Source organism: Taudactylus pleione, unplaced genomic scaffold, assembly GCF_031769625.1.
Source record: "Taudactylus pleione unplaced genomic scaffold, aTauple2 ptg000473l, whole genome shotgun sequence".
NCBI lineage: Eukaryota > Metazoa > Chordata > Amphibia > Anura > Myobatrachidae > Taudactylus > Taudactylus pleione.
This window is the reverse complement of record NW_028284875.1, coordinates 5,304,282-5,321,112: the sequence shown is the minus strand read 5'-3', so window position 1 is coordinate 5,321,112 and position 16,831 is coordinate 5,304,282. Positions and strand designations below refer to the sequence as shown.

The 16,831-nt window shown below is 33.7% G+C and overlaps 4 non-coding genes across 4 annotated transcripts; all 4 read left to right on the top strand.

Moving 5' to 3' along the window:
• The first annotated feature begins 4,530 nt into the window (after positions 1-4,530).
• Positions 4,531-4,623, top strand: TRNAI-UAU (transfer RNA isoleucine (anticodon UAU)). Its single transcript is given in 2 exon segments — positions 4,531-4,568; positions 4,588-4,623. It is a non-coding gene; the product is annotated as a tRNA-Ile (tRNA).
• A 4,439-nt stretch (positions 4,624-9,062) lies between these two features.
• Positions 9,063-9,155, top strand: TRNAI-UAU (transfer RNA isoleucine (anticodon UAU)). Its single transcript is given in 2 exon segments — positions 9,063-9,100; positions 9,120-9,155. It is a non-coding gene; the product is annotated as a tRNA-Ile (tRNA).
• A 4,280-nt stretch (positions 9,156-13,435) lies between these two features.
• TRNAI-UAU (transfer RNA isoleucine (anticodon UAU)) lies at positions 13,436-13,528 on the top strand. Its single transcript is given in 2 exon segments — positions 13,436-13,473; positions 13,493-13,528. It is a non-coding gene; the product is annotated as a tRNA-Ile (tRNA).
• Positions 13,529-16,453: 2,925 nt separating this feature from the next.
• TRNAI-UAU (transfer RNA isoleucine (anticodon UAU)) lies at positions 16,454-16,546 on the top strand. The gene is given in 2 exon segments: positions 16,454-16,491; positions 16,511-16,546. It is a non-coding gene; the product is annotated as a tRNA-Ile (tRNA).
• Positions 16,547-16,831: the final 285 nt, after the last annotated feature.

Genomic DNA, 16,831 nt, shown 5'->3' with positions numbered 1-16,831 from the left:
TCCGGATAAGTTTGCTATCACCTGGGACAGTGGCTTCAAGTCTCATCTAGGATGCATGTTCCTTTGATGCTCATTCTCATTCTAGAAGTTATGCTTTTTTTCAATGCAGGTGACTGTCTTAATGGTATTGCATGAAATCCATATATACCAAAACATACCTATTAAGTTTTAATTGCAATTTAATATCAGAGTGGCTACAAAATAACAATGTCTATGGCAATTGCTGATGGGTTTCTTGAAGTCCTTTCATCCATGTCATCAAAAGAGTAATTTTCTGCTTTTTATATTTCTTTGGACACTGACTTTACTGACAATTTAGGTGCTACAGACCAAAAAAACAATGTTTACCTTTAAATATAGAGCACAAGTGAGATTTAAATTATTTTTATTTAAAGATACTGCACTTTTTGGTATTATAGTGTATATTTTCCCTATGCAACATTGAAGTTACATATATTTATAGCAAATATTATTTAAGATAAATAAACAGAAATTATTTATAAACAGGAATTATTTTACAATTTTGATAATATTGAACTGTACAGCAATGGCATGAATTCATTGCAATATACACCTAAGGATACATAAAACTGGGCAATAACACAAATGCACAATATAATTGATTAACTTATGATTAGAATATTACTTTTATTAGGTACTTTAGTATTGGGTGCAGTAGTTTAGTGGATTTAAAAAGTAACTAATTTAAAATTAATAAACCAAGTTAATATACTTAGTCAACTCGATGCTAAAATCACTCAACTAAAAATAACACACTTTGACCATGTGCTCCTGTGGTGCAATCGGTTAGCGCGCGGTACTTATAAGACAGTATCTGTTGAGCAATGCCAAGGTTGTGAGTTCAAGCCTCACCTGGTGCAAATGTAATTTTTTTCTAATGTCATCAGTTAATGATTATCATCTGCTACCTGAACATCCTGATATGAAGGCAGAAAAAAATCACAAACATGACTGTTTTTAAGGTACCAGTACACATATCTGCTTTGGTTCATATACACTGTAAACATTACTTTAGTTAGTCAACAAAATGGAATGCAAAAGACTACCTCTTTATTGGTAAAAGAGTTGCATCAATCTGTTTTGCTGCAATGTAACATGAGGGTCCACACTATTAGGTCTGGTTAGTACAATCACATTTCATGCTGGGATTTGTAAAGCAAAGAACACAAATAAACGGCTTTCCTATATCGCAACAATTAATGATTATACTAATGAAAAAATCAGTTTCACACAAAGATGTTACTAAGCCCCACTGGCCTAATGGATAAGGCACTGGCCTCCTAAGCTAGGGATTGTGGTTTCAAGTCTCATCTGGGCTTTATTTCATCCATATAATTACTGGAGATGTTCCCTTTATTCTTGCTTGATACTGCACAAATGGCTCCACCAGAAACTTTTATCTGCTTAACAATCCGGTACTGTTCAGCTTGCAAAATTATGGCCCTGTATCTAAAAGCAGACATTTATCCTGATGACATTGTGGATTAGTTTCCGGATAAGTTTGCTATCACCTGGGACAGTGGCTTCAAGTCTCATCTAGGATGCATGTTCCTTTGATGCTCATTCTCATTCTAGAAGTTATGCTTTTTTTCAATGCAGGTGACTGTCTTAATGGTATTGCAATTTAATATCAGAGTGGCTACAAAATCAGTTAATGATTATCATCTGCTACCTGAACATCCTGATATGAAGGCAGAAAAAAATCACAAACATGACTGTTTTTAAGGTACCAGTACACACATCTGCTTTGGTTCATATGCTCTGTAAACATTACTTTAGTTAGTCAACAAAATGGAATGCAAAAGACTACCTCTTTATTGGTAAAAGAGTTGCATCAATCTGTTTTGCTGCAATGTAACATGAGGGTCCACACTATTAGGTCTGGTTAGTACAATCACATTTCATGCTGGGATTTGTAAAGCAAAGAACACAAATAAACGGCTTTCCTATATCGCAACAATTAATGACTATACTAATGAAAAAATCAGTTTCACACAAAGATGTTACTAAGCCCCACTGGCCTAATGGATAAGGCACTGGCCTCCTAAGCTAGGGATTGTGGTTTCAAGTCTCATCTGGGCTTTATTTCATCCATATAATTACTGGAGATGCTCCCTTTATTCTTGCTTGATACTGCACAAATGGCTCCACCAGAAACTTTTATCTGCTTAACAATCCGGTACTGTTCAGCTTGCAAAATTATGGCCCTGTATCTAAAAGCAGACATTTATCCTGATGACATTGTGGATTAGTTTCCGGATAAGTTTGCTATCACCTGGGACAGTGGCTTCAAGTCTCATCTAGGATGCATGTTCCTTTGATGCTCATTCTCATTCTAGAAGTTATGCTTTTTTTCAATGCAGGTGACTGTCTTAATGGTATTGCATGAAATCCATATATACCAAAACATACCTATTAAGTTTTAATTGCAATTTAATATCAGAGTGGCTACAAAATAACAATGTCTATGGCAATTGCTGATGGGTTTCTTGAAGTCCTTTCATCCATGTCATCAAAAGGGTAATTTTCTGCTTTTTATATTTCTTTGGACACTGACTTTACTGACAATTTAGGTGCTACAGACCAAAAAAACAATGTTTACCTTTAAATATAGAGCACAAGTGAGATTTAACTTATTTTTATTTAAAGATACTGCACTTTTTGGTATTATAGTGTATATTTTCCCTATGCAACATTGAAGTTACATATATTTATAGCAAATATTATTTAAGATAAATAAACAGGAATTATTTATAAACAGGAATTATTTTACAATTATGATAATATTGAACTGTACAGCAATGGCATGAATTCATTGCAATATACACCTAAGGATACATAAAACTGGGCAATAACACAAATGCACAATATAATTGATTAACTTATGATTGGAATATTACTTTTATTAGGTACTTTAGTATTGGGTGCAGTAGTTTAGTGGATTTAAAAAGTAACTAATTTAAAATTAATAAACCAAGTTAATATACTTAGTCAACTCGATGCTAAAATCACTCAACTAAAAATAATATACTTTGACCATGTGCTCCTGTGGTGCAATCGGTCAGCGCGCAGTACTTATAAGACAGTATCTGTTGAGCAATGCCGAGGTTGTGAGTTCAAGCATCACCTGGAGCAAATGTAATTTTTTTTCTAATGTCATCAGTTAATGATTATCATCTGCTACCTGAACATCCTGATATGAAGGCAGAAAAAAATCACAAACATGACTGTTTTTAAGGTACCAGTACACACATCTGCTTTGGTTCATATGCACTGTAAACATTACTTTAGTTAGTCAACAAAATGGAATGCAAAAGACTACCTCTTTATTGGTAAAAGAGTTGCATCAATCTGTTTTGCTGCAATGTAACATGAGGGTCCACACTATTAGGTCTGGTTAGTACAATCACATTTCATGCTGGGATTTGTAAAGCAAAGAACACAAATAAACGGCTTTCCTATATCGCAACAATTAATGACTATACTAATGAAAAAATCAGTTTCACACAAAGATGTTACTAAGCCCCACTGGCCTAATGGATAAGGCACTGGCCTCCTAAGCTAGGGATTGTGGTTTCAAGTCTCATCTGGGCTTTATTTCATCCATATAATTACTGGAGATGTTCCCTTTATTCTTGCTTGATACTGCACAAATGGCTCCACCAGAAACTTTTATCTGCTTAACAATCCGGTACTGTTCAGCTTGCAAAATTATGGCCCTGTATCTAAAAGCAGACATTTATCCTGATGACATTGTGGATTAGTTTCCGGATAAGTTTGCTATCACCTGGGACAGTGGCTTCAAGTCTCATCTAGGATGCATGTTCATTTGATGCTCATTCTCATTCTAGAAGTTATGCTTTTTTTCAATGCAGGTGACTGTCTTAATGGTATTGCAATTTAATATCAGAGTGGCTACAAAATAACAATGTCTATGGCAATTGCTGATGGGTTTCTTGAAGTCCTTTCATCCATGTCATCAAAAGGGTAATTTTCTGCTTTTTATATTTCTTTGGACACTGACTTTACTGACAATTTAGGTGCTACAGACCAAAAAAACAATGTTTACCTTTAAATATAGAGCACAAGTGAGATTTAACTTATTTTTATTTAAAGATACTGCACTTTTTGGTATTATAGTGTATATTTTCCCTATGCAACATTGAAGTTACATATATTTATAGCAAATATTATTTAAGATAAATAAACAGAAATTATTTATAAACAGGAATTATTTTACAATTTTGATAATTTTGAACTGTACAGCAATGGCATGAATTCATTGCAATTTACACCTAAGGATACATAAAACTGGGCAATAACACAAATGCACAATATAATTGATTAACTTATGATTGGAATATTACTTTTATTAGGTACTTTAGTATTGGGTGCAGTAGTTTAGTGGATTTAAAAAGTAACTAATTTAAAATTAATAAACCAAGGTAATATACTTAGTCAACTCGATGCTAAAATCACTCAACTAAAAATAATACATTTTGACCATGTGCTTCTGTGGCGCAATCGGTTAGCGCGCAGTACTTATAAGACAGTATCTGTTGAGCAATGCCGAGGATGTGAGTTCAAGCCTCACCTGGAGCAAATGTAATTTGTTTTCTAATGTAATCAGTTAATGATTATCATCTGCTACCTGAACATCCTGATATGAAGGCAGAAAAAAATCACAAACATGACTGTTTTTAAGGTACCAGTACACACATCTGCTTTGGTTCATATGCACTGTAAACATTACTTTAGTTAGTCTACAAAATGGAATGCAAAAGACTACCTCTTTATTGGTAAAAGAGTTGCATCAATCTGTTTTGCTGCAATGTAACATGAGGGTCCACACTATTAGGTCTGGTTAGTACAATCACATTTCATGCTGGGATTTGTAAAGCAAAGAACACAAATAAACGCCTTTCCTATATCGCAACAATTAATGACTATACTAATGAAAAAATCAGTTTCACACAAAGATGTTACTAAGCCCCACTGGCCTAATGGATAAGGCACTGGCCTCCTAAGATAGGGATTGTGGTTTCAAGTCTCATCTGGGATTTATTTCATCCATATAATTACTGGAGATGCTCCCTTTATTCTTGCTTGATACTGCACAAATGGCTCCACCAGAAACTTTTATCTGCTTAACAATCCGGTACTGTTCAGCTTGCAAAATTATGGCCCTGTATCTAAAAGCAGACATTTATCCTGATGACATTGTGGATTAGTTTCCGGATAAGTTTGCTATCACCTGGGACAGTGGCTTCAAGTCTCATCTAGGATGCATGTTCCTTTGATGCTCATTCTCATTCTAGAAGTTATGCTTTTTTTCAATGCAGGTGACTGTCTTAATGGTATTGCATGAAATCCATATTTACCAAAACATACCTATTAAGTTTTAATTGCAATTTAATATCAGAGTGGCTACAAAATAACAATGTCTATGGCAATTGCTGATGGGTTTCTTGAAGTCCTTTCATCCATGTCATCAAAAGGGTAATTTTCTGCTTTTTATATTTCTTTGGACACTGACTTTGCTGACAATTTAGGTGCTACAGACCAAAAAAACAATGTTTACCTTTAAATATAGAGCACAAGTGAGATTTAACTTATTTTTATTTAAAGATACTGCACTTTTTGGTATTATAGTGTATATTTTCCCTATGCAACATTGAAGTTACATATATTTATAGCAAATATTATTTAAGATAAATAAACAGGAATTATTTATAAACAGGAATTATTTTACAATTATGATAATATTGAACTGTACAGCAATGGCATGAATTCATTGCAATATACACCTAAGGATACATAAAACTGGGCAATAACACAAATGCACAATATAATTGATTAACTTATGATTGGAATATTACTTTTATTAGGTACTTTAGTATTGGGTGCAGTAGTTTAGTGGATTTAAAAAGTAACTAATTTAAAATTAATAAACCAAGTTAATATACTTAGTCAACTCGATGCTAAAATCACTCAACTAAAAATAATATACATTGACCATGTGCTCCTGTGGTGCAATCGGTCAGCGAGCAGTACTTATAAGACAGTATTTGTTGAGCAATGCCGAGGTTGTGAGTTCAAGCCTCACCTGGAGCAAATGTAATTTTTTTTCTAATGTCATCAGTTAATGATTATCATCTGCTACCTGAACATCCTGATATGAAGGCAGAAAAAAATCACAAACATGACTGTTTTTAAGGTACCAGTACACACATCTGCTTTGGTTCATATGCACTGTAAACATTACTTTAGTTAGTCAACAAAATGGAATGCAAAAGACTACCTCTTTATTGGTAAAAGAGTTGCATCAATCTGTTTTGCTGCAATGTAACATGAGGGTCCACACTATTAGGTCTGGTTAGTACAATCACATTTCATGCTGGGATTTGTAAAGCAAAGAACACAAATAAACGGCTTTCCTATATCGCAACAATTAATGACTATACTAATGAAAAAATCAGTTTCACACAAAGATGTTACTAAGCCCCACTGGCCTAATGGATAAGGCACTGGCCTCCTAAGCTAGGGATTGTGGTTTCAAGTCTCATCTGGGCTTTATTTCATCCATATAATTACTGGAGATGTTCCCTTTATTCTTGCTTGATACTGCACAAATGGCTCCACCAGAAACTTTTATCTGCTTAACAATCCGGTACTGTTCAGCTTGCAAAATTATGGCCCTGTATCTAAAAGCAGACATTTATCCTGATGACATTGTGGATTAGTTTCCGGATAAGTTTGCTATCACCTGGGACAGTGGCTTCAAGTCTCATCTAGGATGCATGTTCCTTTGATGCTCATTCTCATTCTAGAAGTTATGCTTTTTTTCAATGCAGGTGACTGTCTTAATGGTATTGCATGAAATCCATATATACCAAAACATACCTATTAAGTTTTAATTGCAATTTAATATCAGAGTGGCTACAAAATAACAATGTCTATGGCAATTGTTGATGGGTTTCTTGAAGTCCTTTCATCCATGTCATCAAAAGGGTAATTTTCTGCTTTTTATATTTCTTTGGACACTGACTTTACTGACAATTTAGGTGCTACAGACCAAAAAAACAATGTTTACCTTTAAATATAGAGCACAAGTGAGATTTAACTTATTTTTATTTAAAGATACTGCACTTTTTGGTATTATAGTGTATATTTTCCCTATGCAACATTGAAGTTACATATATTTATAGCAAATATTATTTAAGATAAATAAACAGGAATTATTTATAAACAGGAATTATTTTACAATTATGATAATATTGAACTGTACAGCAATGGCATGAATTCATTGCAATATACACCTAAGGATACATAAAACTGGGCAATAACACAAATGCACAATATAATTGATTAACTTATGATTGGAATATTACTTTTATTAGGTACTTTAGTATTGGGTGCAGTAGTTTAGTGGATTTAAAAAGTAACTAATTTAAAATTAATAAACCAAGTTAATATACTTAGTCAACTCGATGCTAAAATCACTCAACTAAAAATAATACACTTTGACCATGTGCTCCTGTGGTGCAATCGGTCAGCGCGCAGTGCTTATAAGACAGTATCTGTTGAGCAATGCCGAGGTTGTGAGTTCAAGCCTCACCTGGAGCAAATGTAATTTGTTTTCTAATGTCATCAGTTAATGATTATCATCTGCTACCTGAACATCCTGATATGAAGGCAGAAAAAAATCACAAACATGACTGTTTTTAAGGTACCAGTACACACATCTGCTTTGGTTCATATGCACTGTAAACGTTACTTTAGTTAGTCAACAAAATGGAATGCAAAAGCCTCTTTATTGGTAAAAGAGTTGCATCAATCTGTTTTGCTGCAATGTAACATGAGGGTCCACACTATTAGGTCTGGTTAGTACAATCACATTTCATGCTGGGATTTGTAAAGCAAAGAACACAAATAAACGGCTTTTCTATATCGCAACAATTAATGATTATACTAATGAAAAAATCAGTTTCACACAAAGATGTTACTAAGCCCCACTGGCCTAATGGATAAGGCACTGGCCTCCTAAGCTAGGGATTGAGGTTTCAAGTCTCATCTGGGCTTTATTTCATCCATATAATTACTGGAGATGTTCCCTTTATTCTTGCTTGATACTGCACAAATGGCTCCACCAGAAACTTTTATCTGCTTAACAATCCGGTACTGTTCAGCTTGCAAAATTATGGCCCTGTATCTAAAAGCAGACATTTATCCTGATGACATTGTGGATTAGTTTCCGGATAAGTTTGCTATCACCTGGGACAGTGGCTTCAAGTCTCATCTAGGATGCATGTTCCTTTGATGCTCATTCTCATTCTAGAAGTTATGCTTTTTTTCAATGCAGGTGACTGTCTTAATGGTATTGCATGAAATCCATATATACCAAAACATACCTATTAAGTTTTAATTGCAATTTAATATCAGAGTGGCTACAAAATAACAATGTCTATGGCAATTGCTGATGGGTTTCTTGAAGTCCATTCATCCATGTCATCAAAAGGGTAATTTTCTGCATTTTATATTTCTTTGGACACTGACTTTACTGACAATTTAGGTGCTACAGACCAAAAAAACAATGTTTACCTTTAAATATAGAGCACAAGTGAGATTTAACTTATTTTTATTTAAAGATACTGCACTTTTTGGTATTATAGTGTATATTTTCCCTATGCAACATTGAAGTTACATATATTTATAGCAAATATTATTTAAGATAAATAAACAGGAATTATTTATAAACAGGAATTATTTTACAATTTTGATAATATTGAACTGTACAGCAATGGCATGAATTCATTGCAATATACACCTAAGGATACATAAAACTGGGCAATAACACAAATGCACAATATAATTGATTAACTTATGATTAGAATATTACTTTTATTAGGTACTTTAGTATTGGGTGCAGTAGTTTAGTGGATTTAAAAAGTAACTAATTTAAAATTAATAAACCAAGTTAATATACTTAGTCAACTCGATGCTAAAATCACTCAACTAAAAATAATACACTTTGACCATGTGCTCCTGTGGTGCAATCGGTCAGCGCGCAGTACTTATAAGACAGTATCTGTTGAGCAATGCCGAGGTTGTGAGTTCAAGCCTCACCTGGAGCAAATGTAATTTTTTTTCTAATGTCATCAGTTAATGATTATCATCTGCTACCTGAACATCCTGATATGAAGGCAGAAAAAAATCACAAACATGACTGTTTTTAAGGTACCAGTACACACATCTGCTTTGGTTCATATGCACTGTAAACATTACTTTAGTTAGTCAACAAAATGGAATGCAAAAGACTACCTCTTTATTGGTAAAAGAGTTGCATCAATCTGTTTTGCTGCAATGTAACATGAGGGTCCACACTATTAGGTCTGGTTAGTACAATCACATTTCTTGCTGGGATTTGTAAAGCAAAGAACACAAATAAACGGCTTTCCTATATCGCAACAATTAATGACTATACTAATGAAAAAATCAGTTTCACACAAAGATGTTACTAAGCCCCACTGGCCTAATGGATAAGGCACTGGCCTCCTAAGCTAGGGATTGTGGTTTCAAGTCTCATCTGGGCTTTATTTCATCCATATAATTACTGGAGATGTTCCCTTTATTCTTGCTTGATACTGCACAAATGGCTCCACCAGAAACTTTTATCTGCTTAACAATCCGGTACTGTTCAGCTTGCAAAATTATGGCCCTGTATCTAAAAGCAGACATTTATCCTGATGACATTGTGGATTAGTTTCCGGATAAGTTTGGTATCACCTGGGACAGTGGCTTCAAGTCTCATCTAGGATGCATGTTCCTTTGATGCTCATTCTCATTCTAGAAGTTATGCTTTTTTTCAATGCAGGTGACTGTCTTAATGGTATTGCATGAAATCCATATATACCAAAACATACCTATTAAGTTTTAATTGCAATTTAATATCAGAGTGGCTACAAAATAACAATGTCTATGGCAATTGCTGATGGGTTTCTTGAAGTCCTTTCATCCATGTCATCAAAAGGGTAATTTTCTGCTTTTTATATTTCTTTGGACACTGACTTTACTGACAATTTAGGTGCTACAGACCAAAAAAACAATGTTTACCTTTAAATATAGAGCACAAGTGAGATTTAACTTATTTTTATTTAAAGATACTGCACTTTTTGGTATTATAGTGTATATTTTCCCTATGCAACATTGAAGTTACATATATTTATAGCAAATATTATTTAAGATAAATAAACAGGAATTATTTATAAAAAGGAATTATTTTACAATTATGATAATATTGAACTGTACAGCAATGGCATGAATTCATTGCAATATACACCTAAGGATACATAAAACTGGGCAATAACACAAATGCACAATATAATTGATTAACTTATGATTGGAATATTACTTTTATTAGGTACTTTAGTATTGGGTGCAGTAGTTTAGTGGATTTAAAAAGTAACTAATTTAAAATTAATAAACCAAGTTATTATACTTAGTCAACTCGATGCTAAAATCACTCAACTAAAAATAATACAATTTGACCATGTGCTCCTGTGGTGCAATCGGTCAGCGCGCAGTGCTTATAAGACAGTATCTGTTGAGCAATGCCGAGGTTGTGAGTTCAAGCCTCACCTGGAGCAAATGTAATTTGTTTTCTAATGTCATCAGTTAATGATTATCATCTGCTACCTGAACATCCTGATATGAAGGCAGAAAAAAATCACAAACATGACTGTTTTTAAGGTACCAGTACACACATCTGCTTTGGTTCATATGCACTGTAAACATTACTTTAGTTAGTCAACAAAATGGAATGCAAAAGACTACCTCTTTATTGGTAAAAGAGTTGCATCAATCTGTTTTGCTGCAATGTAACATGAGGGTCCACACTATTAGGTCTGGTTAGTACAATCACATTTCATGCTGGGATTTGTAAAGCAAAGAACACAAATAAACGGCTTTTCTATATCGCAACAATTAATGATTATACTAATGAAAAAATCAGTTTCACACAAAGATGTTACTAAGCCCCACTGGCCTAAAGGATAATGCACTGGCCTCCTAAGCTAGGGATTGAGGTTTCAAGTCTCATCTGGGCTTTATTTCATCCATATAATTACTGGAGATGTTCCCTTTATTCTTGCTTGATACTGCACAAATGGCTCCACCAGAAACTTTTATCTGCTTAACAATCCGGTACTGTTCAGCTTGCAAAATTATGGCCCTGTATCTAAAAGCAGACATTTATCCTGATGACATTGTGGATTAGTTTCCGGATAAGTTTGCTATCACCTGGGACAGTGGCTTCAAGTCTCATCTAGGATGCATGTTCCTTTGATGCTCATTCTCATTCTAGAAGTTATGAATTTTTTTCAATGCAGGTGACTGTCTTAATGGTATTGCATGAAATCCATATATACCAAAACATACCTATTAAGTTTTAATTGCAATTTAATATCAGAGTGGCTACAAAATAACAATGTCTATGGCAATTGCTGATGGGTTTCTTGAAGTCCATTCATCCATGTCATCAAAAGGGTAATTTTCTGCATTTTATATTTCTTTGGACACTGACTTTACTGACAATTTAGGTGCTACAGACCAAAAAAACAATGTTTACCTTTAAATATAGAGCACAAGTGAGATTTAACTTATTTTTATTTAAAGATACTGCACTTTTTGGTATTATAGTGTATATTTTCCCTATGCAACATTGAAGTTACATATATTTATAGCAAATATTATTTAAGATAAATAAACAGGAATTATTTATAAACAGGAATTATTTTACAATTTTGATAATATTGAACTGTACAGCAATGGCATGAATTCATTGCAATATACACCTAAGGATACATAAAACTGGGCAATAACACAAATGCACAATATAATTGATTAACTTATGATTGGAATATTACTTTTATTAGGTACTTTAGTATTGGGTGCAGTAGTTTAGTGGATTTAAAAAGTAACTAATTTAAAATTAATAAACCAAGTTAATATACTTAGTCAACTCGATGCTAAAATCACTCAACTAAAAATAATACACTTTGACCATGTGCTCCTGTGGTGCAATCGGTCAGCGCGCAGTGCTTATAAGACAGTATCTGTTGAGCAATGCCGAGGTTGTGAGTTCAAGCCTCACCTGGAGCAAATGTAATTTGTTTTCTAATGTCATCAGTTAATGATTATCATCCGCTACCTGAACATCCTGATATGAAGGCAGAAAAAAATCACAAACATGACTGTTTTTAAGGTACCAGTACACACATCTGCTTTGGTTCATATGCACTGTAAACATTACTTTAGTTAGTCAACAAAATGGAATGTAAAAGACTACCTCTTTATTGGTAAAAGAGTTGCATCAATCTGTTTTGCTGCAATGTAACATGAGGGTCCACACTATTAGGTCTGGTTAGTACAATCACATTTCATGCTGGGATTTGTAAAGCAAAGAACACAAATAAACGGCTTTTCTATATCGCAACAATTAATGATTATACTAATGAAAAAATCAGTTTCACACAAAGATGTTACTAAGCCCCACTGGCCTAATGGATAAGGCACTGGCCTCCTAAGCTAGGGATTGAGGTTTCAAGTCTCATCTGGGCTTTATTTCATCCATATAATTACTGGAGATGTTCCCTTTATTCTTGCTTGATACTGCACAAATGGCTCCACCAGAAACTTTTATCTGCATTCTAGAAGTTATGCTTTTTTTCAATGCAGGTGACTGTCTTAATGGTATTGCATGAAATCCATATATACCAAAACATACCTATTAAGTTTTAATTGCAATTTAATATCAGAGTGGCTACAAAATAACAATGTCTATGGCAATTGCTGATGGGTTTCTTGAAGTCCATTCATCCATGTCATCAAAAGGGTAATTTTCTGCATTTTATATTTCTTTGGACACTGACTTTACTGACAATTTAGGTGCTACAGACCAAAAAAACAATGTTTACCTTTAAATATAGAGCACAAGTGAGATTTAACTTATTTTTATTTAAAGATACTGCACTTTTTGGTATTATAGTGTATATTTTCCCTATGCAACATTGAAGTTACATATATTTATAGCAAATATTATTTAAGATAAATAAACAGGAATTATTTATAAACAGGAATTATTTTACAATTTTGATAATATTGAACTGTACAGCAATGGCATGAATTCATTGCAATATACACCTAAGGATACATAAAACTGGGCAATAACACAAATGCACAATATAATTGATTAACTTATGATTAGAATATTACTTTTATTAGGTACTTTAGTATTGGGTGCAGTAGTTTAGTGGATTTAAAAAGTAACTAATTTAAAATTAATAAACCAAGTTAATATACTTAGTCAACTCGATGCTAAAATCACTCAACTAAAAATAATACAATTTGCACATGTGCTCCTGTGGCGCAATCGGTTAGCGCGCGGTACTTATAAGACAGTATCTGTTGAGCAATGCCGAGGTTGTGAGTTCAAGCCTCACCTGGAGCAAATGTAATTTGTTTTCAAATGTCATCAGTTAATGATTATCATCTGCTACCTGAACATCCTGATATGAAGGCAGAAAAAAATCATGACTGTTTTTAAGGTACCAGTACACACATCTGCTTTGGTTCATATGCACTGTAAACATTACTTTAGTTAGTCAACAAAATGGAATGCAAAAGACTACCTCTTTATTGGTAAAAGAGTTGCATCAATCTGTTTTGCTGCAATGTAACATGAGGGTCCACACTATTAGGTCTGGTTAGTACAATCACATTTCATGCTGGAATTTGTAAAGCAAAGAACACAAATAAACGGCTTTCCTATATCGCAACAATTAATGACTATACTAATGAAAAAATCAGTTTCACACAAAGATGTTACTAAGCCCCACTGGCCTAATGGATAAGGCACTGGCCTCCTAAGCTAGGGATTGTGGTTTCAAGTCTCATCTGGGCTTTATTTCATCCATATAATTACTGGAGATGTTCCCTTTATTCTTGCTTGATACTGCACAAATGGCTCCACCAGAAACTTTTATCTGCTTAACAATCCGGTACTGTTCAGCTTGCAAAATTATGGCCCTGTATCTAAAAGCAGACATTTATCCTGATGACATTGTGGATTAGTTTCCGGATAAATTTGCTATCACCTGGGACAGTGGCTTCAAGTCTCATCTAGGATGCATGTTCCTTTGATGCTCATTCTCATTCTAGAAGTTATGCTTTTTTTCAATGCAGGTGACTGTCTTAATGGTATTGCATGAAATCCATATATACCAAAACATACCTATTAAGTTTTAATTGCAATTTAATATCAGAGTGGCTACAAAATAACAATGTCTATGGCAATTGCTGATGGGTTTCTTGAAGTCCTTTCATCCATGTCATCAAAAGGGTAATTTTCTGCTTTTTATATTTCTTAGGACACTGACTTTACTGACAATTTAGGTGCTACAGACCAAAAAAACAATGTTTACCTTTAAATATAGAGCACAAGTGAGATTTAACTTATTTTTATTTAAAGATACTGCACTTTTTGGTATTATAGTGTATATTTTCCCTATGCAACATTGAAGTTACATATATTTATAGCAAATATTATTTAAGATAAATAAACAGGAATTATTTATAAACAGGAATTATTTTACAATTATGATAATATTGAACTGTACAGCAATGGCATGAATTCATTGCAATATACACCTAAGGATACATAAAACTGGGCAATAACACAAATGCACAATATAATTGATTAACTTATGATTGGAATATTACTTTTATTAGGTACTTTAGTATTGGGTGCAGTAGTTTAGTGGATTTAAAAAGTAACTAATTTAAAATTAATAAACCAAGTTAATATACTTAGTCAACTCGATGCTAAAATCACTCAACTAAAAATAATACACTTTGACCATGTGCTCCTGTGGTGCAATCGGTCAGCGCGCAGTGCTTATAAGACAGTATCTGTTGAGCAATGCCGAGGTTGTGAGTTCAAGCCTCACCTGGAGCAAATGTAATTTGTTTTCTAATGTCATCAGTTAATGATTATCATCTGCTACCTGAACATCCTGATATGAAGGCAGAAAAAAATCACAAACATGACTGTTTTTAAGGTACCAGTACACACATCTGCTTTGGTTCATATGCACTGTAAACATTACTTTAGTTAGTCAACAAAATGGAATGCAAAAGACTACCTCTTTATTGGTAAAAGAGTTGCATCAATCTGTTTTGCTGCAATGTAACATGAGGGTCCACACTATTAGGTCTGGTTAGTACAATCACATTTCATGCTGGGATTTGTAAAGCAAAGAACACAAATAAACGGCTTTTCTATATCACAACAATTAATGATTATACTAATGAAAAAATCAGTTTCACACAAAGATGTTACTAAGCCCCACTGGCCTAAAGGATAATGCACTGGCCTCCTAAGCTAGGGATTGAGGTTTCAAGTCTCATCTGGACTTTATTTCATCCATATAATTACTGGAGATGTTCCCTTTATTCTTGCTTGATACTGCACAAATGGCTCCACCAGAAACTTTTATCTGCTTAACAATCCGGTACTGTTCAGCTTGCAAAATTATGGCCCTGTATCTAAAAGCAGACATTTATCCTGATGACATTGTGGATTAGTTTCCGGATAAGTTTGCTATCACCTGGGACAGTGGCTTCAAGTCTCATCTAGGATGCATGTTCCTTTGATGCTCATTCTCATTCTAGAAGTTATGCTTTTTTTCAATGCAGGTGACTGTCTTAATGGTATTGCATGAAATCCATATATACCAAAACATACCTATTAAGTTTTAATTGCAATTTAATATCAGAGTGGCTACAAAATAACAATGTCTATGGCAATTGCTGATGGGTTTCTTGAAGTCCATTCATCCATGTCATCAAAAGGGTAATTTTCTGCATTTTATATTTCTTTGGACACTGACTTTACTGACAATTTAGGTGCTACAGACCAAAAAAACAATGTTTACCTTTAAATATAGAGCACAAGTGAGATTTAACTTATTTTTATTTAAAGATACTGCACTTTTTGGTATTATAGTGTATATTTTCCCTATGCAACATTGAAGTTACATATATTTATAGCAAATATTATTTAAGATAAATAAACAGGAATTATTTATAAACAGGAATTATTTTACAATTTTGATAATATTGAACTGTACAGCAATGGCATGAATTCATTGCAATATACACCTAAGGATACATAAAACTGGGCAATAACACAAATGCACAATATAATTGATTAACTTATGATTAGAATATTACTTTTATTAGGTACTTTAGTATTGGGTGCAGTAGTTTAGTGGATTTAAAAAGTAACTAATTTAAAATTAATAAACCAAGTTAATATACTTAGTCAACTCGATGCTAAAATCACTCAACTAAAAATAATACACTTTGACCATGTGCTCCTGTGGTGCAATCGGTCAGCGCGCAGTACTTATAAGACAGTATCTGTTGAGCAATGCCGAGGTTGTGAGTTCAAGCCTCACCTGGAGCAAATGTAATTTTTTTTCTAATGTCATCAGTTAATGATTATCATCTGCTACCTGAACATCCTGATATGAAGGCAGAAAAAAATCACAAACATGACTGTTTTTAAGGTACCAGTACACACATCTGCTTTGGTTCATATGCACTGTAAACATTACTTTAGTTAGTCAACAAAATGGAATGCAAAAGACTACCTCTTTATTGGTAAAAGAGTTGCATCAATCTGTTTTGCTGCAATGTAACATGAGGGTCCACACTATTAGGTCTGGTTAGTACAATCACATTTCTTGCT